Source organism: Hyperoodon ampullatus (genome assembly GCF_949752795.1).
Source record: "Hyperoodon ampullatus genome assembly, chromosome: 2".
Classification (NCBI taxonomy): domain Eukaryota; kingdom Metazoa; phylum Chordata; class Mammalia; order Artiodactyla; family Ziphiidae; genus Hyperoodon; species Hyperoodon ampullatus.
The window spans coordinates 61,855,208-61,881,390 of record NC_136915.1 but is presented as its reverse complement, the minus strand read 5'-3'; the positions used below and the strand labels follow the sequence as shown (position 1 = coordinate 61,881,390).

Here is a 26,183-nt window from a genome sequence, read left to right as displayed (position 1 = left end):
TTTAGTTTTTTAAGGAACCTCCATACTGTTCTCCATAGTGGCAGTATCAATTTATATTCCCACCAACAGTGCAAGAGGGTTCCCTTTTCTCCACACCCTCTCTAGCATTTATTGTTTGTAGATTTTTTGATGATGGCCATTCTGACTGGTGTGAGGTGATACCTCATTCAGAATTGTTTTTAATTCAAATTGTGCATGTTGCAGGTTAAACAGCTTAGATTCAAATAGGGCTAGCATTAGACTTTACACTGTGGTGTTAGGTGTTATTCAGCAGTTTCTCACCCAGGAAGATAGGAATGGTGCTGCTTCTGTTCTAATGTTGACAACCTCTAAGTGTCATTATTGCTTTCTCCTAGAGTATCTATGGTTTTACCTTTCCTACAGCACCAAGGACAAATGAATAGCCTTCTCTAATGACAGCAGCTTGTAAACACTGAGTTGCTATGAACTTGAAGGTCCACTAACCAAAGGTTGCACTCCTATTATATCCTACCATCAGCCTCCAAAAAAACCCATAATATTGATAATAACTTTAATGCATATCATCTATCTCCCTATAATAATTTCCAAGAAACCCTGCTAAGATATTTCATAATTAGCACCTTTATCACCTTTTCTTAGGACACACACACAAAAAAACCCATGTAGTATTTGCCTCCATCCATATATGATAATCTTAGATAAGGCCATTTAACACCTGGTTGATGGTGAAGGATGAAATATCCTGCCTGGTATCAGGTTGTAATGAAAAACCATTACAAGTTATCAGGCATATGATTAACTGGAGGACAGCTATCAGACCTTAGGTAAATGACAGGGAGCCTTCAATTGCACAGCAACAAATTAGGTTTAGCAAGGCAGGGACCAGAAATGAGGAATATTGAGGTGCAATGGCAGCCTCCCTTGGCTTGGAACTTAGCCAGATGAAAAATCAATCCTCCAAGGATCATTTGTCACATGTCAGGAGTGCAAATTACCGACTCTTATCAACAGCAAAAGAGGACATTTTTGAAGGTCAGTCATCATGGCAGCTCTAAAAATCTTAGACTACAGAAGGGTTGACCATCAAGCATGGCTCTCCCTGAGCCTGCAGAGTGTTTTCAGCTTTTTTTAATTTTTTTTAACTTTGGTGGGAAATTGGTCATTTGAATATCTTCAGCAAGATATGTGCCCCATTTCAGGACAAAAAAATGAAGATATTTACTTCTTTTCCAGCTGGTAATGTGGTTGTTCTAAGAAAATGATTCAATAACTTCAAAAAAAGGGGGGGGGGAGAATAAGAATTTGGTTCAAGAAAGTCTTTTCATGTCATAATTTATACATAAATACAATGAATGAATGGACTAAGGTATCAGTTTGTTGGATCTCTAAATCCCAACCATTGGTCATGGATGGTCCAGAAGACAGTTGTGCAAACCTCAGGCGATAAATACTATGGGACTAGGAACAAGCCTAGATTCATTTAAGGAGGAGGCACAATACTTGCCTTGCCTTTCTGAGTGCTGTTGGCATTGCATCTGAGTGCCTGTTGCTGCCCCCTGGTGGCCCAGAGATTCTCACACCAAAGCCCCTCTTCTTCCCCCAATAAATACTCACCTGACCCGTGTCGCCAGGGCCTTGCTTTCTTCTTTACAAAGTTACAAGAGAAGATTTTTAAGTTTTAAAAATAATTTTTATATGACACTCCTTTTCAGGCCAAAACAACAAAAACCATTACAACAAATGTTTACAGAACAGAATGTGATCATTTTAAGTAACAAAATCATATTTACAGACTATATTCATATTTCATTTCATTTCATTTTGGGAGTATGTATGTATATAAGTGTGTGTATATATATGTGTGCATGTGTGTGTATGTATGTATATATATATATATATATATATATATATATATATATATATATAATATCATAATAGCAGCTGCTATTTGTTGAGCACTTACTAGGTGCTAGGTGTACCTTCTGCATCATTTAATCACGAGGATTCCATAAGGTTATTTTACAGATGAAGATACAGACTAAAGGACATGCTTCTGGTTCTGGAGCCCTACAAACAATAGTATATGAGGTACAGAAAGATGAAAGAAGGAAGAGAATGCAAAGAAATAAGAGTGCAGAATGAAGGATGATTTTCTCTACAAGATCTAGACAACCTTCTTAAATAGAAATTTTCTTTATCTACTTAACTTCCAGAGAGGTCAAGTTCAAGGTCACACTATAAGTGCAAAACCCAGCGTTGAATCCAGATTTGCCTAAATGCAAAGCTTCTCAATTGTTACGATGGTGATTACAATGGAATTTGGCCAGAGGACTCAAGAACCTCCAAATCCTGTCCTCAATAAGCCACCTCCTCTCCCATGAGATCCCTTAGGGAATATTATACATAGACAAAAATGGCTGGCAAAAGAACTACTGAATGCAAACTGAAGTTTACTAGTTTTCTAAGCAAGTCTAGATGACGGGGAGAAATTTTGTGCTTAGGCTGAAGGTAGCCTAGGTTTAGACACAAAAGACTACAGAATATCCTAGATTCTGAGGAAAAGGGAAATGTGAGGTGCAGGAAGAGCAAAGATGGAAGAGATAGCAGAGAAATAAGAGTTTCTACAGGAAAAAGAGCAATTCTCTACAACATGGATGCAAGATCTAAACAACTTTTAAAATAGTTTCTTTGCCTACTTCTGCCTCTTCTTTTTTCCTTCATTTGGCACCTCTGTTCTTGGGTCCTCAAGGTTCCTATCTACTGTTTCTAAGACCTTGATTATACATCTGATTCAAATTTTAATCCCCACACTTCCTCCCATCTGAGGGTCGATGCTCCAAAATTACCTAACTCCTTCCCCCTCTCTAATTAGAACCTAAGCCTTTGGTTTTGCCTGTCGGTTCAAAGCTGGAGGAAAGCATCCTGATTGAGAGAGGCTGTGCAGTGTGGTGATTAAGAGTGTGTCCTCTGAGCTGAAGTCAAAGCTCTGTAACTTACTAGCCATCTAAATTTGGACAAAGTCTCAAACATCTCTGGGCCTCAGGTTCAATACCTGTGGGGATGATAATTATAGCATCAACCTCATTTATTTGTTACAAGGATTAAATGAGTTCATATGTAAAATGGATTTACAACAGTAGTTGGTACAAAGCAAACGTATATAAGTATTTCATATAATTTATTTCTAAGGAGGTTCAAACAAATATCTTCTTTAACAGTCCAAAAGTCATCTAAATTTATGTTCAAAGAGGATACATAATAACTCCAATTAATGTTATTATATATATATAATAACATTATATACACAATAACATAACTCCAATTAATCATAAGTAGTAGCAAATTTTAGTTGCTATAATAAATGAAGCAGAAAAAGTCAGCTCCTGTGTAGGGGAAATATTCCTTGTGTAAGTGATGGTGGAAGGGGGGATATGGAAGCAGACACTTTAAGGATGAAAGATAACATATGATAGGCAATGTAAGGTAAATGCTTAATCTGTGAAATGCAGAAACACTTCTAAATATTTTTTTCATTTTTCAGACAATATCGATTTTCTACTTCTTATTTTTTGTAAAAATTCCTTAGTATTTTTTTCCCAACAGCTTCCAGGGAAACTGAGGACTATGTTGCCAGTTGCAGCAGGATAGAGAATCTGTGGAGGCTCTTTACAACCTCCATCTTGTATAAGTGGAGCCCAAGAGAAGAGATGTCAAGGGCTTTAAACTACTCAGCTACTTCAGCTTTTGTTCAGTGGTACGTAAAGCAATTTTAATATCAACAAAGGAAACCAAAATGATGGTTTCTGTAAATAATGACCACCCACGAGAGGACGGGAAGAGAGGGGTCATACACAGAGAGGAGGGCGACGAGGAGCGAATGTCTAGAGCAGAGATCATAAAGCCAGCCTGAAATTACATTTTAAAGCAATGCAGTGAAGAACATTCAGTAAGTTAACAATAATCTAAATAAAATAACAAGCTTCAACAATGAACATAACTTTCCACATTTCACTTAAATTAGGTTTAGCCATTTATCTTCACCTTAAAAAGAAAATCTCTAAAATTCCTGTGATGTTTCCTGAGAAGGAAGCAAATGAAAAGAATCTTACATACTCTTAAACTAGGTTAAGATTATAATCATTACTTCCCTCATGCACAAGAAACACAAACGATTTTTCCTCTCCACAATCATGGGTCTCTCCTTTACAAAGGATTCTATGTGTCCCTCCATTTCTGAATAATTTTTATTTAATTTGATTCAATAAGGAGCCAAATCAATTTGAGCCTCTTTTCCTACATGAAAAGTTCTAGATCTCTCACTCAAACATTTTCTTCATTTTGTTGAAAATGTAGGCCATATATAACACTAGTCTGAATGACTTTAGGAGAAATAGTATGTGATTTTCTATTAAAGTCCAGAAAAAAATAGATTTAATGGGACCAAAAGATAAATTTTAGCATTAAATTAATATTTTATCAATCCCAATGTAAGTATAATCAAAATATCTACCTTCATTGTATGTTCATCTTAGTTTCTGTCCTTGGATTTTGCATGCCAATTAGTAAGTGATGAATAATGGTGGTGGTGATATTTACAATAGCATTATAATTCCATCAAAAGGAAGAGGAACACAATTCAATTATAGTATAACTATAATTATACTTGTAACAGCATTTATAAGTATAACAGCAGTTCATCTCACAACTCTAAGTATTATCAAATCTAGCAAAAATCTTAAGTCTGTAGCTAATTAGCAAAAAGCAAACTGAGATCTGGTACTAGATAGTTACATAAATTGAAAAGTCAAATCCAAATAAAATTTCCAAAATCTATCCTGATTTTGGTTTCAATTATCCTGTTGTCTGTCTATATTGATCAAATTAACAGGACCCCTGCTAAATTTCCACTTGACTTAGCACTATGTACACATAGCCTATGAGTCTGGAAACATAGCTTTGTTGTACATAAAGTCATTTTTTGGTGAAAGTTGCCCTGGTCAGCAATGCTGGAGACATGGCCAGGAAATCAAAAAGGCCCCCATTGTGAATCCAGAGAGCTTACTCTCATCACTGCTGACTCAAGTTCTAGAAACTGGAATTGTGATTGGATCAGGACTCAGAAGAATCCCAAAGTTCCATTAATCATTCAAGGACACTCAGAAGACCCTCAGAAAAATCCTCTTCCAGTGCTTCTATAAGTTTGGCTACAAAATTTTCTCTCTCTTGGGAAAGAGGTGGGATTGCCTATAAAACGTGTTTTAAGAGCATGATTCCATAAGATTCTTGTGGAAATAGATGAAGACCAACCAAATGAAAACAACCAATAGCTATTTGTTCAGAGCTTGCTATAGCAAAGGAGTCAGCCACTGTCACCTGGGTTTTGGTAGACGCTTAAATGCAGGCAGAGTTGGATAGATTTGTAGCAGAAGAAAAGGGAAGGCTTCAGGTATGTCCTGATTGTATAATAGTTCTCTTGGCTTGGGGAAGCTGTAGGTGGGCTAACTAGAAGCACGGCATTCCTATGTGATTGGCTACGGGAGCATATTTGGCTTTCTCTGGTTGGTTCCAAGTTGGAAGTGGGGACAAAAATCAGAGAAGCTGTCAGTTATTAATCAAGTCCTGGCCAATTTGGGCTGATTGTTAAAGAATTTATTGTGTAGCTTCCTGGATTATTACTAGAGATAGAAGTCTGACTTCCTACAAGTCTGACTTACAGAAGGCTGGCTCCCTAGGCTGTTTATTGTAGATAAGGGGCATAACTGGGAAAGTTTGCTGCAGGTTGTGGCCATTGTTCTCTTTGTACACTCATTCTCTCATTCCAAACATATTTCCCCAAAAGGAATATAACTAGACATATTGCAACAAATTAAAAGAAGGTAAAGGAACATGTAATACAACAAAATTTAATGAAAGTTCCTTGTCCAAAATTTTACTTGCTTGTCATTTTAATGTTTTTATTAGAGAATAAGGAAGGGCATGGGAAAGAATCTGTTCTCTGGATTCTCAAGTGATGTAAAGAAATTTCAATGATGTTTGTATTAGTTGTATTACTGCTAAACTGCAGCAAAGAGACCCAAAAATACCATAGCTCAAACAAAATAAAGTATCTCATAACAATCCAGATATGTATAAGTGATCCAAGATAGAACACACCATCATCATCATCATCATTATCATCTTTATCATCATCATCATCTATCTTTCTGTGGGTCTATCTATAATGGGAATTCTGCTTTCAAAGCCATTCATGACTCAGGTTCATCCATTCTCATTGTCTTTCACTTATTGTTCTTATACATTCTTGTGCTTTGTTTCCCTCACCTGCATGGTCATGGCTGGCTCACCATCCCATCTGTGTTCCAGCCCACAGAAACAGGGAAAGAGAAGTAGAGGGAAAGCAGCTTTCTTTAAAAATATGGTGTGGGGAATTCCCTGGTGGGCCAGTGGTTAGGACTCTGTGTTCTCACTGCTGAGGGTCCAGGTTCAATCCTTTTTTGGGGAACTAAGATCCCACAAGCTGCATGGCATGGCCAAAAAATTTAAAAAATTTAAAAAATAAAAATATGCTGGGGCTACAATGAAATACAACTCAGCCATAAAAAAAGAATGAAATTTTGCCATTTGCAGCAATCAATGGATGGACTTGGAGGGCATTACACTAAGTGAAGTAAGTCAGACAGAGAATGATAAGTACTGTATGGTATCACTTATATGTGGAATCTAAAAAATACAACACACTAGTGAATATAACATAAAAGGAAGCAGACTCACAGATATAGAGAACACACTAGTGTTTACTGGGGGGGAGGAACAAAATAGAGGTGGGGGAGTGGGAGGTACAAACTACTGGGTGTAAGATAGGCTCAAGAATGTATTGTACGACACAGGTAATAGAGCCAATATTTTGTAATAACTGTAAATGGAAAGTACCCTTTAAAATTGTATGACATTTTAATTTTAATAAAATTTTAAAAATATGGTGTGGAAGTTCTACTCATACTCATATACCACTGGACATTACCTGGTCACATGGTCAAATGTAGGTAAAGGAAAGCTTGAGAAATGTAGTGTCTAGCTGTACTGTCAAACTGACTAAGAAGAATTCATCACCAAAAGGAAGAAGAAAATAAAAACGAGGAAAATGAGTGTTCTCTGCCAGAGATATCATAATGGCTATGTATTTCAAACAAAGAGAAAGTTATGAAAGAGCACAGAACACCTCCCACTCTTTGGAGCATTGTCCTGTCAAGCCCATGAGGCTTGGTGATGGGTTGCAGGCAAATCCACAGCTATCTGCTTCTTCATCTTAGAGATTCCAAAATTTCTCAAGCTTTGATATAAAAAGCTTGCTCCCAGAGGGCTGAGAAGTGTAAATGATATCTAAATATTATTTAATGCCTTATTGGGTTGTAGAAAGAAAACAGTAGAAAAATGTTTACTTGTTGTCTGTCCCTTGGTGTCCTGAAAATTATTTCAGACATAGTAAAGAGAAGGGAGGAATGCCAGATTTGACTTTTCTTAGGTATTTTATTTTTTCTTTCTTTTTAAAGATTTTTTTTGATGTGGACCACTTGTAAAGTCTTTATTGAATTTGTTACAATATTGCTTCTGCTTTATGTTTCCGTTTTTTGGCCATGAGGCATCTGGGATCTTAGCTCCCTGAGCAGAGATCGAATCCACACACCCTGCATTAGAAGGCGAAATCTTAACCACTGGACCGCCAGGGAAGTCCCTCTTAGGTATTTTAGCTTCTTTTCTCCTTGATAGCTAGAAATCAACTAATAATAACATGTCTAGTAAATTTTGGAGTACTCTGAAAAATGCAAATATAAAAGATACAAAGCACGATTTATAATTACGTCAAAGAAATTGAATAGTTTCAATCTGACTAATAAATTATGAATAAATTAAGTACCAGACCTCTGTAATTATGGCTGTTCCAGGATTAAGAATGTTATACCTATCAAGTGTAAACTGCCCCACATGTATTGTCCTAGAATGGTTTTCACCTTTCTGTTAGGCGACAGAGTATGTCTCATTTTAGTGTGCATGTGGACACAGGTGAGAGATCCAAGTTCCAATGTATGGAGTAAAATGCTGATTCCTCATGCTTTAGAAAAGAATCTGTTATGGGGGGACAGCTACAAGAGGGTCAGCACTCTGGGCCTCATATGTATAAAAGGCCTCAAATTTAGACTTTTGAAATTATCTCCAAATGAAGTCATGTATAAGGATGTTTTATCTGTATATATCTTCCAGGCATGTAAATTTTTTCAAGTAAAATAAAATTTGTAAAATTTTGACTTTTTAAAGATTTTTCAACTCCCTGGGAGCCACAAATGTTTATGGGTGGAAGATCATAAGATCCTATGAGGATAATGAAATCCCTCAGAACAAAGAGTGAAGTTTGCAGTGGCAGTGCGATTTACCCTGTCTCTTCTAAAATGTTCTCTAAACCACTGCCAAAAAATATAGGTAAAAATTGTATTGTTTTCAGAGAAAGTTAAAGATGGAAAAATATCTTGTCATGCTATACATGGAAGGGAAGGGGTTTATGTGAAATTTTTTAAAATATTTTTTAAATGTATGCCTTTGACACATGTTTAAAACATCACATTGTCCTTATCCTATGTAGCTCTTGCAAAATATATTAATTTTTGTCTTCTTTCAAATTACTCTGGAAATTGAGAGGGCCATAAATACTGGCATCAATAAGAATATTCTGAGCTAAGGCCAGAGATTTAAAATCTTTGAAAAGAAGATTTGTTGACCTGCAGGATGCCAGATGGGAGAATCCATCATCTACCACATACAGTGAGTAAATTCCAAGTGCAAATGTGTTTCAGGAATATATCATTTTCCTGATCTAACTCTTTCTTCTCTGTTTATACTCAGACATGTCAACCTTGTTTTGGGAACCAAAACCTCACTCTTTTTTTTTGTACACCTTATTTTTTTAACTTTTTATTTTATATTGGAGTATAGTCGATTAACGATGTTGTGATAGTTTCAGGTGCACAGCAAAGAAACTCAGCCATACATATACATGTATCCATTCTCCCCCAAACTCCCCTCCCAGCCAGGCTGCCACATAACATTGAGCAGAGTTCCCTGTACTATACAGTAGCAAAACCTCACTCTTACATCCCTTTTCTCAAGAGAAGAGTGTTTCCTATTCCAATTTAAGACTATGGATTCCTAAGGTAGTCATTCCTACAAGAATAAACAATACAATCAAGGAAATCTGAAATCAGGGCTCCTATTTCAAGTTCTTGTGTAGCTAACAGGACTTCTGAGTAATCCACAGGAATAACCTCAGGGTAACTACATAACAGAGGGAAGGAAAGATTTTATGTTTAAGATTAGAAGTTCTGGAAACCAGATCAGGAGTATGACAAAATGCATGGTACACATGAGAGATAGATACAGGATTTTTAAAAGTAAAAAGAAAGAATTAAAGAAAGAAATGAAGAAGGCAGGGAGGGAAGAAAAAAAGCAAGGAAGCAAAGAAAAGGAAGGAAGGTGCATAAAGTAACAACACTTCCAAATAATACTGGAAGCATATACACTCTGGATCAACAGCTTTCATATTTTCAGGGCTTCATGTGTATTTACAGGTAGGTTAAAAACTCTGTTTTCTAGGCACAATTTTTGTTTATTCTGAAAGTGACAAATAGAAATCATCCACCTCTACCTGAATTGTTATGTTGAATAATATTTTAAAGTTGTATTTCAGTTTAGTACAAAACAGTGAGGGTGGAGGAAGAGCTGGTGATGATATGCATGCCATGTGTATTCTACCACCTTTTGGTTCATCTTGTGATGGGCACATATGCAAGATGGCTGACCTAGGTGAGAAATGCAGTCTATGATCATTCATGATTGGGAGATTCTGTGTGAAGATAAAAGATCCTTATAGGTATCTGTCCCTTTTTCCTCATATTCTGACACTGAACTGGTGGTTTTCTTCCTATAATAAAAGTAATGATTGATGAGGTAGGTTTAGAGAAATACTAAGTTAGCCACCATTTCAGAAACAAACTCCTTTTTCTTATGTGCACTAGGACAATGATTCCCAACTTGGGGTGACACAGGGGAGAGAGATCTAGGAGAATTACCTGGAGAGCTATTTAAAATTGTACATTATCACCACCACCTACAGTTGAGAAATTGCTTCTAACCCCCTAAACTCTTAGACATCAAAGCTCTTCCGTGTGCAGGACTGCATTAAGGCAGAGTGCACTAAAGAAAACTGCAAAACAAAGGCTCAAAGCAAGAATTCTTCCTCTTTTTGTTTTAAAAATAGCAAAAAAAAAAAAAAAAGGAAGAATATGCATTAGCTCTACTAGCTATTATACAAAGCCCTGTAATTTAGTCAAGGGGCTGTCTACCCAGCCACACATTAGAATCTCCTAGGGAGCTATTAAAATACACTAATGCCCTGACCCATCCCAAACCAATTTAATCAAGTCTTTGGGGGTGAGTTCAGCCCTCAATAGCTTTTTTAAACTCCCGGGTTATTCTAATAACCTGTCAATAATAGGCAATACTGAGAACCACTGAATTAGACCACTTAAATAGCATAAGGATCATAAATTGGATACAAATTCTAGTCCCAGCTCTGCTATGGATTTGATTTGCGGCCGTTAGTAAGTTACCTAAACTCTTGGATTCTTATTTTTCTCAAAGTTAAAGCAAGAGAATTGAATTAGATCATTTAACAAACATTTTTTTTTTCCAAAGGTACATCAGATACATCTTTAACATGCCTTAAAGACTCCCTATCCTTTTCACTGATTTGGGCCAAGTCTGCTACTCTCGGCTTCCTCTTCAGCCCTAGTGAACCTATTTTAGCTCCTGATCACCTGTAAGCTCTCCTTTGCTTCCCAGTCTTTACTGTAGCCTCACTAGGAAACACTCTGGGCCCTATCCCTCCTCACTCAATGCAGTCAGTAGTATCTGTCTAATCACATACACTTCTGACTTAAGGCTGTTCTTGTGATCATAGGGTCCTTAAAAAGGCAGAAGATGAACATTGATGGACCCCGGTACAATAAAGTAATACAATTATGTAATAAATAAAACTCTGAGCTAGATGTTCCAAAATGTGGGTCTTACCACCACATTCTGCTCTAATTAGAAAGTTGACCAAACATAATCCAGTAACTTCAACAACTTAACCTAAGTCTCAGTTACTCCCTTATGTGACTTGTAAAGTCATTTCCAGTATAAAAGCATATCACAGATGAGAAAGCACTTTAAAATATTTTTTAAATATGAAATAAAATATCATTAACACATACTGGAGGAGATGAAATAGAATGCAGCCATGAATTTCCCTAGGGGGATGAACCTGTCATAAGTAGAGTCTCTTGAGCAATGACCATGAGGTCACTTTGAAACAGAATATGGTAAAAAGTTTGACTTGTCCACATTATTTCTCATTCCCAACAACTACTGCTTCTAAAAGGTCATTTTTGGAAAGGTCAGGAAATGGAAATATATGCATCAGAAGAGACTGAAAAAGAGGATCGTCTTTCCCATAAACTCTACAAATGAGTACTCAAGGTCCCAGTGAGGAAAGACCTTTAAACTCTCCCCATCTTCTGCATCAGGATAATAACTGTGGGAAGAAGTGGAAGTACAGATCATATTTTAAGAAACAATGGGGGCCACAGGAGCAAGGAGAAGAATCTTGTAATACTTTCCCAGAAATGCTAGACAATTATATTAGGGAAAGCATGTTGTAAAATCATAATTTAGATGCAGGGCCAGTTCTCAGAACATTTAAGAAGTAGAGTGTATTCTTATTCCCCTTCTATCCTTTACCATCTATTTTTCACTTTCTGGAGCCTCAATAGGCACAGAATGATATTGGGTTACTCCTAGCGGCTCAAGGCAACATATTGTGATGCCCCCCTCCATAAGCCCCAGCCCCAGCTTACCCAATTTACTCATTCCTTTATGTTATTACATGAAGCATGAAGAACAACAACAAAAACCCCCAAATCAAAAGCAAAATAAGCCGTGTTTGTCCCAGCTAGAATATTATAATCTGTTTGTGACTTAAAAAAAAACAAAGAAATGAAAGGCAAGTATGGGGAATTCACAGGGGATACAACAGGTGGCAAGTGGGAGGTTCGGTTTTAGGTAACAATGGGAGCAGTCTATTGTCACAGGAGAAAAAAAAGAGCATGTGGGTAAGAATGAAAGGGTGGTGGAAATTTGATAGTGGACAGATGACCTAGCTGTATTATGATGCTTCTTATTTGATTGGGAAAGAGGGATACTGAAGGTTAATGGAGAGAGAAGCTGTGAAGGCACCTCAGAGTTGGAAAGCAGATTTATTAAGGAACTCCAGAAAGATGGCTGGATAATTCTAAGGCTTCGCTTGAGATTTGTGGTCATAAATGCAAAGTGAGACCAGTTCACAGAAGTTTGTCTCCAAAACTGCAGCCACATTCCAGCCTTATCACATACAGTATGGAGTCAGCAGATAGTTTTGCCAACTGAGTGAGATGGAAGGAAAGCGTAACAAGGGAACTGAGGCTGATTATAATGAATGTGATAGACCATGGAGTCTAACCTGGGCAAGGAGAAAAGTGAGAAGGAGGAAACACTGAAGAGTAAAAAAGTGTTGGAGTCAATGAATTGGGAGCCTGGCTGGGATAAAAAATGTTCAGGTGGACCTACTGGAGTAAAGGAGCTAGGAAGGAAAGCAGTAGTGAACAAAAAGTAGGCTGCTTAAAACTGAGGTTTCAGAGGCACTGCAATTACTGATGATGATGATGTCTAGAGCAGTATTTTACAAATTTTTTTGACCACAATCCTTAGAAAGAAAGGAATTTTACATAGATATTTAGTATACATATACAAATTTTTACAAAACAATGTCAATCCTTAAACGTACTCAATTTTCAATTCTATTCCATTCCTTTTAAAAATTCTACTTAGTAAATTATTTTCCAGCCCTACTGAGGCATCAGGATCTGTAGTGTGAAAAGCAGTGGTCTAGGATAAGTTCCACAGGGGTAACTAAGGTGGGATAGAATAGGACTATAGAATTAAGGAAATCATGGACCTCCGGGGCCAGAGTGTTGAACTAAGCATTTTCATTGCTGTTGTAGTCGCCAAGAATAATGATAGAAGTAGTAGTAAAAGAGAAACCAATTAGCCAGATGTAAAAACTTTATATTAATTAACATTTCCAATAAAAATAAAACCATAATAAATGAGTAAATTAATGGATAATACATTACCCTTTACAGATTTCAAATCCCTTTTGTAAGATGACACGAGTAAATAGATTATAATTAATTCATTCACTAATTAATTAGATGTGTATTCATCTAAAAAATATTTAAGAGCCTTCTATGAGCCAAGAACTGTGCTAGTCTCTGGGTGGTTATATATAATGGGGAGGAAAATACTTGGTTTCTACCCTCAGGTAGTTTGTAATCTAGTGTGGAATAAAGACATTGAATAAATAATCACATAAATAATTAGAGTTACAACTTGTGATAAGAACAATAGAGTGCTGGGGGGAGAACGTGGATTAGAAGAAGTAGTATCTGAGGAGTCCTCTTTGAAATAATGATGCTTTAGCTGAATCCCAAAAGATGAGTAAGAGATGGCCATATGGTAAATTTTTTATCCTTCTGTACTTTACCTTCATTATCTTTGAAATAAAAGAGATAAAATAATACAATCTCATTTTAAGGACGGAGACTTAAAATCCATATAGTTCAATAACTCTTCTGAGTCTTTGATCCTTTCTAAAATATCTCTGACCAAATGTCAATATCGCGGCAAACTTACTCTCTTTCAAGGGCAATTAGTGAAAACTTTCTAATTATTATTTTAGATACTTTCTCACACATTAATTCATTCAATCCTCACAACTACCGTATAAGAAGTAATGTTCTCTAATTTATAGAGGAGAAAACAGATGGAGTTGACCTTGATACAATGGTGATAGTAACCACCATTTCTAGGACTCATCCTCTGTTAATAGTGGCAAGATTTTTCTCTAATGCACCAATGTATGCAAAGCAGCTGCCTAGATTTAAGGGACAGTTACAAGGTCATGGGACAATTTCTTTGAATAACCATCTGGCCCTGATCCAGCATTAAACTCACATCTGTGACCTCATCTGCAACATGCTCTTGCTAAATCTAGACAAATGATTTAGCAAGAGCTAAATCATTCCTTATTGGCTCTCAATCTTTATAATCAATCAACCAACCCCTATAGACTGTAAATAGGCAATAAATCTGGGAAATCTGGGAATAAAGAGATAGATTTATAATCCTGCTTCCCTTCAAGCACTTTCAAATTAATGGGGGGAATAGAAAACTAAGCAGAAGTTTCCAAACCAAGCATACTGAGAAGTGCAGATAAAGATAAGTAGAAACTGCTACAGGAGCACAAAGGAGCACGTACATATTTACTCTAACTCTAGGGGCAAAGACAGAGTTTTACAGTCTTTTAAGCATTGTTGTCTTTTGATAAACATTCACATTTCAAGTCTCTTCCACAAAGAAAAAAAAACAGTTCTAAGAAACCCCAAAGGAGCATGCCTCTACTGAGAACTGCAGTATTTTGTTTTCTTACCAGCATTTAATTTTCATAAGTTAAATTACACACAAAATATTTTTTTTCTTTTTCAAAATTAAAAAAGTTGATCATATTGAATATTTTTTTAATTGAAGTATAGTTGATTTACAATGTTGTGTTAGTTTCAGCTGTACAGCAAAGTGATTCATTGATTTTTTTTCAGATTCTTTTCCCTTATAGGTTATTACAAAATATTGAGTATAGTTCCTGGTGCTACACAGTAGGTCCTTGTTGGTCACCTATTTTATATATAGTAGTGGGTATATGTTAACCCCAAACTCCTCATTTATCCCTCCCCACCTTCCTCCTTTGGTAACCATAAGTTTGTTTTCTATGTCTGTGAGTATATTTCTGTTTTGTATATAAGTTCATTTGTATCATTTTTAAAATTCCATATATAAGTGACATCATATGATATTTGTCTTTCTCTCTGTGGCTTACTTGCTTACTTCACTTGCTATGATAATCTCTAGGTCCATCTGTGTTGCTGCAAATGGCATTATTTCATTCCTTTTTATGGCTGAGTAATATTCCACTGTATATATATACCACATCTTTATCTATTCATCTGCTGATGGACATTTAGGTTAATTCCATGTCTTGGCTATTGTAACTAGTGCTGCAGTGAACACTGGGGTGCATGTATCTTTTCAAATTATGGTTTTCTCTGGATATGTGCCCAGGACTGGGATTGCAGGATCATATGGTAGCTCTATTTTTAGTTTTTTAAGGAAACTCCATACTGTTCATCATAGTGGCTGTACCAATTTACATTCTTACCAACAGAGTAGGAGGATTCCTTTTTCTCCATACCTTCTCCAGCATTTATTATTTGTAGACTTTTTGATGATGGCCATTCTGACTAGTGTGAGGTGATAACCCACTGTAGTTCTGATTTGCATTTCTCTAATAATTAGCAATATTGAACATCTTTTCATGTGCCTTTTGGCCATCTGTATGTCTTCTTTGGAGAAATGTCTATTTAGATCTTCTGCCCATTTTTTGATTGGGTTGTTTGTTTTTTTGATGTTGAGCTATATAAGTTCTTTGTATATTTTGGAGATTAATCTCTTGCTGGTCACATCATTTGCAAATATTTTTCCCATTCTGTAGGCTGTCTTTTCATTTTGTTTATGGTTTCCTTTGCTGTGTCAAAGCTTTTAAGTTTAATTAGGCTCCATTTGTTTATTTTTGTTTTTATTTCATTATTCTAGGAGACAGATCTCAAAAAATATTGCTGCCATTTATGTCAAAGAGTGTTCTGCCTATGTTTTCCTCTAAGAGTTTTAAGGTATCCAGGCTTACATTTAGGTCTTTAATCCATTTTGGGTTTATTTTTGTGAGTGGTGTTAGAGAATGTTCTAATTTGATTCTTTTACATGTAGCTGTCCAGTTTTCCCAGCACCACTTATTGAAGAGACTGTGTTTTCTCCATTGTATATTCTTGCCTCCTCTGTCATAGATTAAGTGAGAGGAATCAGGCTCCATGACTTCATGCTACACTACAAAGCTACAGTAATCAAAACAGTATGGTACTGGCACAGAAACAAATATATATCAATGGAACAGGATAGAAAGCCCACAAACCTATGAATATATTTTTTAAACTACCAAACCATCACTCCATGTCTTTCTCACAAAATTCTGCTAAGCTTCTTTGGCAGAAGGATCTCACCTGTCCTCTTACTAACTATACTTCCTGGAGAACCACTGGGCTTAGAGGATGTCAAAGAAATAAAAAGAAATAGCAATATTGAGCATTTAGACCAATGCTTCCCAACTTAAACTGCTTCTTAGAGGCTTCAGTATCATATTTAAAATATTCTAATGTCCTGCCTCATGACAGACCAAATTAAATCAGAGTGGTGGGGTGAGGGTAGCACTCAGGAAGAAGGCACTGGATTTTTTTAAAAATACTTGCTTATTTCAATATACAGCCAGGGTTGAAAACCACTGAAAGAAATATGACTGCTTTGTCTCTTCAATTGGTCCTTGGAATTTTCCCAATGGTACTTGGACTTTCCTAATTTGATTCATCTTGGGAGAGGCTACTCACTTCTATTCACCAGTGCTCATTACCTCATTAATAAACTTGCAGTCACCTTTTTACTGATCTCCTGATGGTAAGTCTCTCTACCTGCACTTGGTAATACATTTATTCATTCATTCAGTATAGCAGTCAGTAAGTCAACATCACTGAGCACCCACTCTATGTTTAAATCAGCGCTAAGAGCATACAATGATAAAGTCATGGTGACTGCCCTTAGGGACTCCCAGTCTAAGAGCAGGATTGTACTCTGATAGAGTATGGAAGTATGTATAAGGAGGTAAGGGGCACAAGAGGGGAGCACTAACTTTTCCTGGGCAAGGAACTAAAGAGGACATCTCAAACTTACCAAGGCAAATGATGCTTCAGCTGATTATTATAAAAAGTAGACATGAAATGTCAATTGTTAGGTCCCTGAAAGTCCATCAGAAAAACCTGAAGTTCAAACGAAGCTACACTTATTAGACAGTGCAGTAAGGGATAGCAGCACCTTGACAAAAGTTTACTAGTATCTCAGAAGAGTGAAGGCAGGGAAAGATAAAGGATTTTGAGACCTGGGCTCAGTGCCTTTAAGGCGGGTCTAGGAAGGCAGGGAACTAGATGGGAATAGGCAGAGTTTATGACATAATTGTGGATTGGCTTTGAAGCCAGTCTAGATGATGAAGCTGTTTGTCTTGGTAAATAAATTAATTAGCTAGTTCATCATTTTACCTTCCAGGAGCATGTATTTCATGGAACAAGTAGCCAAGTTATTTTTGCTTGTCCTTAGTATTATTTAATATAGAGACAAGAAAATACATCCAGTCCCAGAAATGTTTACCACAGGAATATGAAATGTTGGTTTCAGTACTCAATAAAGGAGATGAAGAAGTAGACAGAAGGGAACTGGGCAATGAGTCAGTATGTGCAAAGACAAAGCAATGAAAGCAGTGTATGCTCTAAAAATCTCTTTTGCTTTCTGAATCAAGTTCAAACTCTTCAATTTGGTGTTTAAGACCTTCTAGTATGTGAAACAACTTACATTTTAAGCACTTATTTCCTATTTGTCACTTATAACACAACCAAAAAGAATTAGTCACCATTTCTAACCTTTTGCACCTTTGCAGCACTATTTATGCATCTTCACATAACAGGGATCAAATCTCAGCTCTAATATTTTACCAGCCATGTGATTTTGAACTAATAATTTAAATACTTTTTGCCTATTTTTCAATTGTAAAAAGGCAAAAGTAAAAATAACTACCTCATAGATAGATACTGGTAAAATCATCTATCAACAAACAGGTATCTATTGAGTACCATCTAGTGGCAGGCACTGTTCTAGGGGAAAAGACTGCTCACATTCAAGGAACTTATATATTTTCAGATATGTTATGAAGAGAAATATTGAGTAATGTGATAGAGGGCAAATATATTGAGGAGGCAGTCTACTCCAGTATGGAGAATAAAAAAGATCTCCATGTTCCTTGAGAAAAGAAACCATAATTATGCACTTTTCTGCGACATTTGCAACATTCTTCCACATTGTTGATACCAAAAACCAGTGAGTGAATAAATGAACAAATAAGATACTCATATTGTTATTGTCGAGAATGTACATTGAGTGGTTTGTATACAAAAGCTTTTACATGACTTTTAAAAGTCATCTTGGTAGAAATTTTACAAGGGTAAGTTAGAATCAGAATAAATTGTTAAATTATAAATATAATTGTTAATATAATTATGTAATTAATATAGTTAGTATAATTATATATTATATAATTGAATACAATTGTTAATAAAAATACACAGTTATAACTTTTTAGTCAAAATTTAGATGCAGAAGTGATGTTTTGTGTCTGAAATGTCATTGTTAGGGCCTTTTAGAGGAGGCTTATCCTGCTGATAGAGAAGCAAGATAAATTGTTCCTAAAATCAACTCCAATTATACAATACTTAATATATTCCCCCCAAATTGATGCAACTTATATCCTTTCTCTCAGGCTTACAGTACGAATTAATAATCTCTTCTTCACAGAGTAATAAGCTCATTGCTCCAGCTGCTTTTTCTAGCCAAAGGGAAGAATAATAGAAAAATCACTTTTTCCCAAAAAATAATACACAGTGAAAAATATGTCCTTGTGTTTGCATGCAGAAATAACAGAACCTAGCTTCAATTATCTGAATGCTAACAATTTTCCAACCCTTGCAAAAAAAAATTAATTTAACTCTGCTGATTCTTTCTTTAACTCCATCCTTATACAGGCTTTTAAAGAAAAATATATATATATATATGTATAATTATTGAATAATAACTATGTACCAGGCACTACACTAAACATTTTATGTTCATTATCTCATTTCATTCCCAAAATACCCATAAGGAGTAGGTACTATTTTATTTCCCTATTACATGTAAGACAACTATAGCTCAATGAAATTACCACATATGCCTGCCTGAATATAATTCAACCCAGAATATCAGAAGATAATATAATCTTTCATTATCCAAATTAGAATACAAACACAATAAAAATGAGAATAAGAGCCTGATTGAATATATGTATACTAATAAGAATATAAACTTTAAAAGTAAATATGTGCATATTTGATTTATTTGGTCACATATTTATTTTAAATCATATGCCCTGTAAATTAACACATTATTTAAAATATTATCTTTTTCCACCTTCAAATTTCATGAAATAAGTTTATTTAACCTCTTCACATGCCTCTTAACATCAAATTCTTATTGACCACTGGAACCACTTTTCTGAGACAAATAACATTTTTCCAAGAATAGCATTTGTATTAAAGTTCTCCAGAGAACCAACAGGAGATAGATAAATAGATGATAACTAGATAGACAGACAGACAGACAGAGATTTACTATAAGGAATTGGCTCATATGATTATGAAGGCTGATAAATCCAAAATCTGCAGGGCATGTCGATGGTATGGGAGACCTAGTGAGAGCAGATGCTCCAGTTGCAAGGCCATCAGGCAGGAAGAGGCGATGTCGCAGATGAAGTCAGAGGGCACTTGGCTGTAGAATTCTCTCTTACCTAGGGAAAGATCAGCCTCTTTGTTCTAGTCAGCCTTTCAACTGATTGGATGTGGCCACCCACATTATGAAGGGTAATCTGCCTTACTCTACTGATTAAAATGTTAATGTAATAGAATGTTAAAGTCTACTAATTTAAATGTTCATCTCACCCAAAAACGCCTTTGCAGAAACACCCAAAAAATTGTTTAACCAAATATCTGGGAAGCCTATGGCCCAGTCAAGTTGGCAGACAAAATTAACCATCCTACAATTTTAAAGTCTAATTTTTCTCTTTCTCACTGGTTTTAAGCAATTTGATTATGATTATCCTTGGAGTACTTTTCTTCATGTTCTTTGTGATTTAGTTTCATTGAGCTTCTTGGACTAGTACGAATTTGGAAATAATTACAACCATTATTTTTTCAAATACTTTTTGTGCTACACCCCCCACTGTCTATCAGTTCTAAGATTCCAACTATTACATGCATGTCAGATGGTTTAGTGTTATCCTCTAGGCAGCAAAAGCTAAATAATTTGCAGGGCCCAGTGCAAAATTAAAGTGAGGGATCCCTCATTCAAAAATTGTTTAAAAATTTCAAGAGGCAACAGCAGAACATTAAACCAAGTGATAGCCCCTTCTTAATGTAGAATCTATGTGTCAGGAAAGGTTGCACACCTGTGAAGCCTGCCCCACTCATTGGTAATTGAGACGTTTTTCATGTTATTTCAGTCTTTTTTGTCATCCTTCATCTTTGATAATTTGTTGCTATGTTTTTTTAAAAATCACATATCTTTTCTTCTGCAATGTCTAATCTGCTCTTAATCCCATCCAATGAATTTTTCATTTGGGGTATTGTATTCTTAGCTCTATGAGTACCATTCAGTTCTTTGGTATTTCTAGCATTTCTCATTATGTTCATGTAGTCCTTAGTTAGGGATTTGTAAGAATACATGAACATAATAAGGAAATATATATATATATATGTGTGTGTGCGTGTATACATATATACTGTTTTAAATCCTTGTCTAATAATTTTATTATCTCTATCATTTCTTCACCTGTTTTTATTAAGCGATTTTTCTATTTGTCACAAGTCACATTTCCCTGCTTCTTTACATGTTAATGATTATTTTAGTGGATGCTGGACACTGTGAATGTTGTGTTGTTCAGTGACTGGATTATATTGTCTTCCTATAAAGGATGTTGAGTTTTGCTTTGGAAGCCAGTCAATTTACTGCCAAGTTCACTTGACCCTGTTGGGCTTTGTTAGAGCAGATCTAGATTAACCCTCATTCTAGGTTAGAGTAAACCTACTCCTAAAGTATGGCCATTCTGAAGTTTCAACTAAATGTTTAGGGTATTCTAGCTGGTCAGAAAACCAATATCTCTCAACACTGTGCAAGCTCCAGAATCTCTGTTCATCTCAAAAAACCTTGCATATGTTCTTTGTAAGACCTCATAGTCATCCTGCACATGTATATCTTAGCATTCAACCAAAACTCAAGGGACCCCTATGAAGATTCTTAGAGCTCCTTCTCTGTACAGAGAAACACCCTTCCCTGGGACACTTCTCTACAAATTCTAAACACATCAGCCTTCCCATACTGGGATCTCTGTTTCCTGTGCCCAACAAGGTCTTTGCTTTTTAGGCTCCACTCCTTTGTTCCATGCCTTGGAAAGGCAAAAAGGCAGAAAACCTGGATGAATGTCAAGTTCACCTCCAGTGTTTCCCTTCTCTCAAGGACGGCTACTCTGCTCTGCAGGTTGCTCAACACCTGAAAACAATCACTTTGTATATTTTGTCCAATTTTATAGTTATTTGTTATAGGACAGTAAATCCCCTCCCATTACTCCCCCTAAGTCAGACTATTCCATCTTTTATGTGCCATCCTCCAGCCTGAGATCACCTTCCCAGTCCTTCCCTCTTCAACTGCATAACCCAACTCTACTCCTTTCTGTTCCTTGACATAAATGTGTCCTTGCTCCCCAGCTCATTTTGCTCTCTCCATGAACACCTGTAGATTAATTATCTCACTGACATTTATTATATGTGCTGGAGACAGGAATCTGGGAGAAGGTACAATGGTTTATAGTACTACAGTTTTTTAGAATAGCTTTCTCCAAAACTTTTCCTCAAATTATCTGCATCTTATTTATAATAAATATCATTTCCTGGCAAAGAAAACACATGCTATAATACTTATGAAAATTGCCATTCATATCAGATGCAATGTACATAATAATTTCCATCTTCAGAGAGTATATAAATGTTTGATTAGATTTCATTTTTCATATATGGTTTATGCATGTATTTTTAAGATACATCACACACTAAAACTCCAGCATACTTACTCAAATGTGTTATGCACCAAATTTCCAACATATTGGAGGATACCACTTAATAAGGGCTGCCAAACTAACATGCCTTTGTTTAGTGTCAGAATACAGATCTTCTTGCCAATTCTAAGCACATACTTAATCTTCTTTTAAGTGTGCAATTGATTAGTCTTTGACCTGTTCTTTTTATGAATTGCATATGTTTGCTTCTATAAAGCTTTACAAGCATATCGCTGTTTTTCACTGGGATGAAACAGAAGTTTCTTCATATACTACAGCCAAAATAAAGCTAAAGAAATAAAATGGAAGCTGAGACTAACAGAAGATGGCAACTGTCATCCATAAAACCCAATGTCAGGTTGTTGAATCCATCAAAACTGTCTCATTGATCTCATTAATTGACTTATTTTAAGTACAATAAGTGCTAAAAATTTGAATTTTTCAAATCAATCATTATTAATAAAATATTGCTTTCATATATTTATAAGTTTTATATATTGGATGTCCACAGACAATATCATTTTTATTAAAGATATTTCCCTTCCAAAAATTATTTTTGAAAACCACTATTTAAGATGAGCAAAAAGCTTCAATGTTCAGGAAAACCTTAGACTGATTCTGGCTTAAATACTTTGCTTTTTCCTGGGTCTTCTTGCCTTTTTCTTGACCCTCTGTAGTCTCCTCCCCCCATTTCTACCTCCTGTGACAGGCAGAAAGGCTACTCTTCATGCCATTTTTATAACCATTATTTCTAATAATAGCATAAGTATAACCAAATCTAACATTTCTTCTATTAGTAAATATTTGCTTTGTTTTCAACATTTCATTACAGTGAAAACTATCCTAAAGATATTCAAGACTATACATTATTTCTTTTCTTTTTTTAGATTTTCTTTTTTTTAATTAATTAATTAATTTTTGGCTGCATTGGGTCTTTGTTGCTGCACGTGGGCTTTCTTTAGTTGCGGCGAGCAGGGTCTACTCTTCGTTGCAGTGTGTGGGTTTCTCATTGTGGTGGCTTCTCTTGTTGTGGAAGCATGGGTGCACGGGCTTCAGTAGTTGTGGCACACGTGCTCAGTAGTTGTGGCTTACGGGCTCTAGAGCGCAGGCTCAGTAGTTGTGGCGCACAGGCTTAGCTGCTCCGCGGCATGTGGGATCTTCCCGGACCAGGGATCAAACCCGTGTCCCCTGCATTGGCAGGCGGATTCTTAACCACTGCACCGACCAGGGAAGCCCTTTAAATTACTTTCTTATGACAGACTCAAAGTAGTGGAGTATTGGATTAAAACTACTATTTTCCATTTCTTAAAAGACTTTTAGCAAATCATTTCAGTAGACAGTGAGAACCACTTCAAATTGGAAAGCAAATACTATCCTATGTCACCTGCTCAAATTTAATTTCACAGAAGAACCTCTGCCTTTTAAGTCATAGATAATAACCTGTTAGACATTTGTTTTGCATTCCTTGCTCCAGAAAGCTTCCCTTACCTCCCCACCACTCCAAAGCTGAGGTTATGTTCCTTCTTGGGGGCCCTCAGGGGCCTCTTTGCTTTAACCTTTTACAGCACTAACTGCTTCATAATTGCTCATTCATTTTTGCTTCATCCCCAGATTTTATGTACCTGCCACCAGAGGTTTTACCTTGTTCACAGATATATTCCCCAGAACCTAGAACAGTGTCTGGCATACAGCAAGGATGCTATAATTTTTGCTGAATTAATTAGTTATCTTTATTAAGGAAGTAACTACGTATCCTTTTCCAAGTCCTTAAAATTCATAGTTTGGGGGTTTGTTTTGATTTTTGTCCTACCAAGTACAGCAATGCTTAGCATACCTCATGGCACACAGACATACAAAAAAATAAGTTTTGAATGCATCAATAAACTAGTTCATTTACTTAAAAAAAGGACATGATATTCCAGAACAAACCAAATCTGATAGGTATACTGTTTTAGGATTTGGGGATTAGAAAGAGACCTAGCAGTCAGAGTAAACATTTGCTTACTTGATGTGTCATTCACATTTCAGACCTGAACCTACCATTGTCTGTGTGACCTTAAGTAAGTCCTTTATGCCTCTTAGCTTCAGTTTCTTCATGTATAAAATTATGTGGTTAGACCAGATAATCAGTATGTGTTCTTCCAGTTCATTTTAACTTTACTTTAAGGGAATTTATTGAGTTATAATAAGACAATGTGACACACAGAGCTCAGTAACCCTATGTTTTTGTTTTTTTGATTTGTTTTGTTTTACTGTAATTTCTTAATTACATTTCTTTGAAAAAACATAAAGTATTTGTGAAAGCCTGATAAAGTTAGATGATTGTCCACTAGTAAGAGACAGTAAATTTGTGTGCCTCTAATGGTCATCAGAGGAGTTATTTGGGGCCATGAATATTTCTTTGTTCTGTTGGGCAGGTTGTTACTGTGGTTGTTGTATAATAACTGACACTAAAGCTCAGTAGCTCTTTCAAGACTCTGGTATGCTTTTCAGAGCTAGGGCACATAATATTGTATGTTAACTGACTTTAACAAAAGAATAAAGTTGGGTAATCCCCATACCCATCTTTTGAAAGGCCTATGTCTAAATACCTTTTAAGACTCCAGGGGTAAACCAAATTATCTAGGAATCTAATAGTTTTGTTCCTACATTTTAGTTCCCATTTGAAATGGCACTAATCCCTCAGTAGACCAATAATCATATATTCACACCATTGAATATGCTAGTCTTGGGATTGATAAAGGAATAACTGTATTCCTCCATCTGCCCCTAGTTTCTTATAAAGATAAAGCACAAATATATCACTTGGAGTGCAAGTCAGTGATCAGTGGTGCAAGAAGGAAGCCCACAGCAAAGTCAGGAGTGATGGCACAAGCTTATGTGCTATAGGAACGTTCTGGAGAGGGCACAGGGAGGAAAGGAAGACTAGACATTGTGCCTAACATAGGTTAGAGGACATCGCCCTCTGAAAGGGGAAAAGAGGGGGATCTAACAAACTATATAATTGCACATTTTTATTGTTATCATTGTATTACTACAATATGTGCTTCTGGTTCAATGGCTTGAGGCTATATATATTTTATGAGGCTATATATATTTTATGACTAAAATATATATAGTCTGATTATCCAACAAGATATCTCTGCCTTCTTCTTTTTCTCTCCTCCTTTACCTCCTCTGTATCATCATGTTTTTTTTTTTCTTTGTCTCCCTGGTACCGTCAGATTTATGAAGCTCAGTCTATTGATTCATTTATGACTTTTGGACGTTTAGTATCCAGATTAAGAGCCTTGTTCAGTGTGTGCTGTCTTATTTTCTTACATGTAATTGTTTTTATAATTGTAGAAAACTTTTAAATATTTTAACATTTTTATTTCAAGTAGTTTGTTTAAAGTTGTAATCAGGAATTGCTAAAATAAAGGGAAAATTGTTTAAACTTGCTCATGTTTCAAATATGTAATAAATCTTAAATGCTTTATTTCCTCCAAGGTAACTCTTCAGAGACATATCTAGCATCTCAAATCATCTCTAAGTCTGGGGGAGGCTGATGGCTTCATACTTAAAATCTATTCTCCTGGCAACGTTGGAAACTCAGATATGTTCCAGGCAAAAATTTTCCCCTAAGAAATCATAATTCCAATCTTAAATTCTCAGGATTTCTAAAGCAGAATAATTTTCCAAATCTCCTCTCTGCAGAATCTCTATTTTTGGTTTCTTCACCATACTAACTTCTTAATCAAAGCCTTTCTCCTGTCATGCAAATTTGCCTAGAAGTGCTCAGTTCTAAAGGAAACCTTTCCAGTATATATTGGTCAGGATGAGCTAGTCTATGCTACAGCAACAAATTACCCCACAATCTCATTTTATAACACACTGAAAGTTTGTTTATAGCTTACATCAGTGTGGGTTGGTCAACTCTCTTCTAAAAGGTAATTCAGGGACTCTCATTAAGGTACTCCATTAGGAAGATATGAACCCTGTAGTTGCCATGAGGAGAGAGTTAGAATTAATTGAATAAAAGGTCAGATCTAAAAGTGATATAAATCATTTCTGCCTATATTCCATAGCCCCAGCTTAACTGCAGGGGAGACTAAAAAATATAGCTCTCAAGTGAGTCCAGAAAGAGAAAATTATGTGGTATTGTCACTGCTACACACTATAATCATTAGTACCA

The 26,183-nt window shown here is 35.9% G+C and overlaps 1 pseudogene across 1 annotated transcript in view; it reads left to right on the top strand.

Moving 5' to 3' along the window:
* The first annotated feature begins 890 nt into the window (after positions 1-890).
* LOC307064486 (histone H2A.V-like) overlaps positions 891-26,183 on the top strand; it is an 89,872-nt pseudogene continuing 64,579 nt past the window's right edge. The window contains exon 1 of the transcript in view: positions 891-1,014. The product of the transcript in view is annotated as a histone H2A.V-like (transcript). The remainder of the gene's footprint in view (positions 1,015-26,183) is intronic.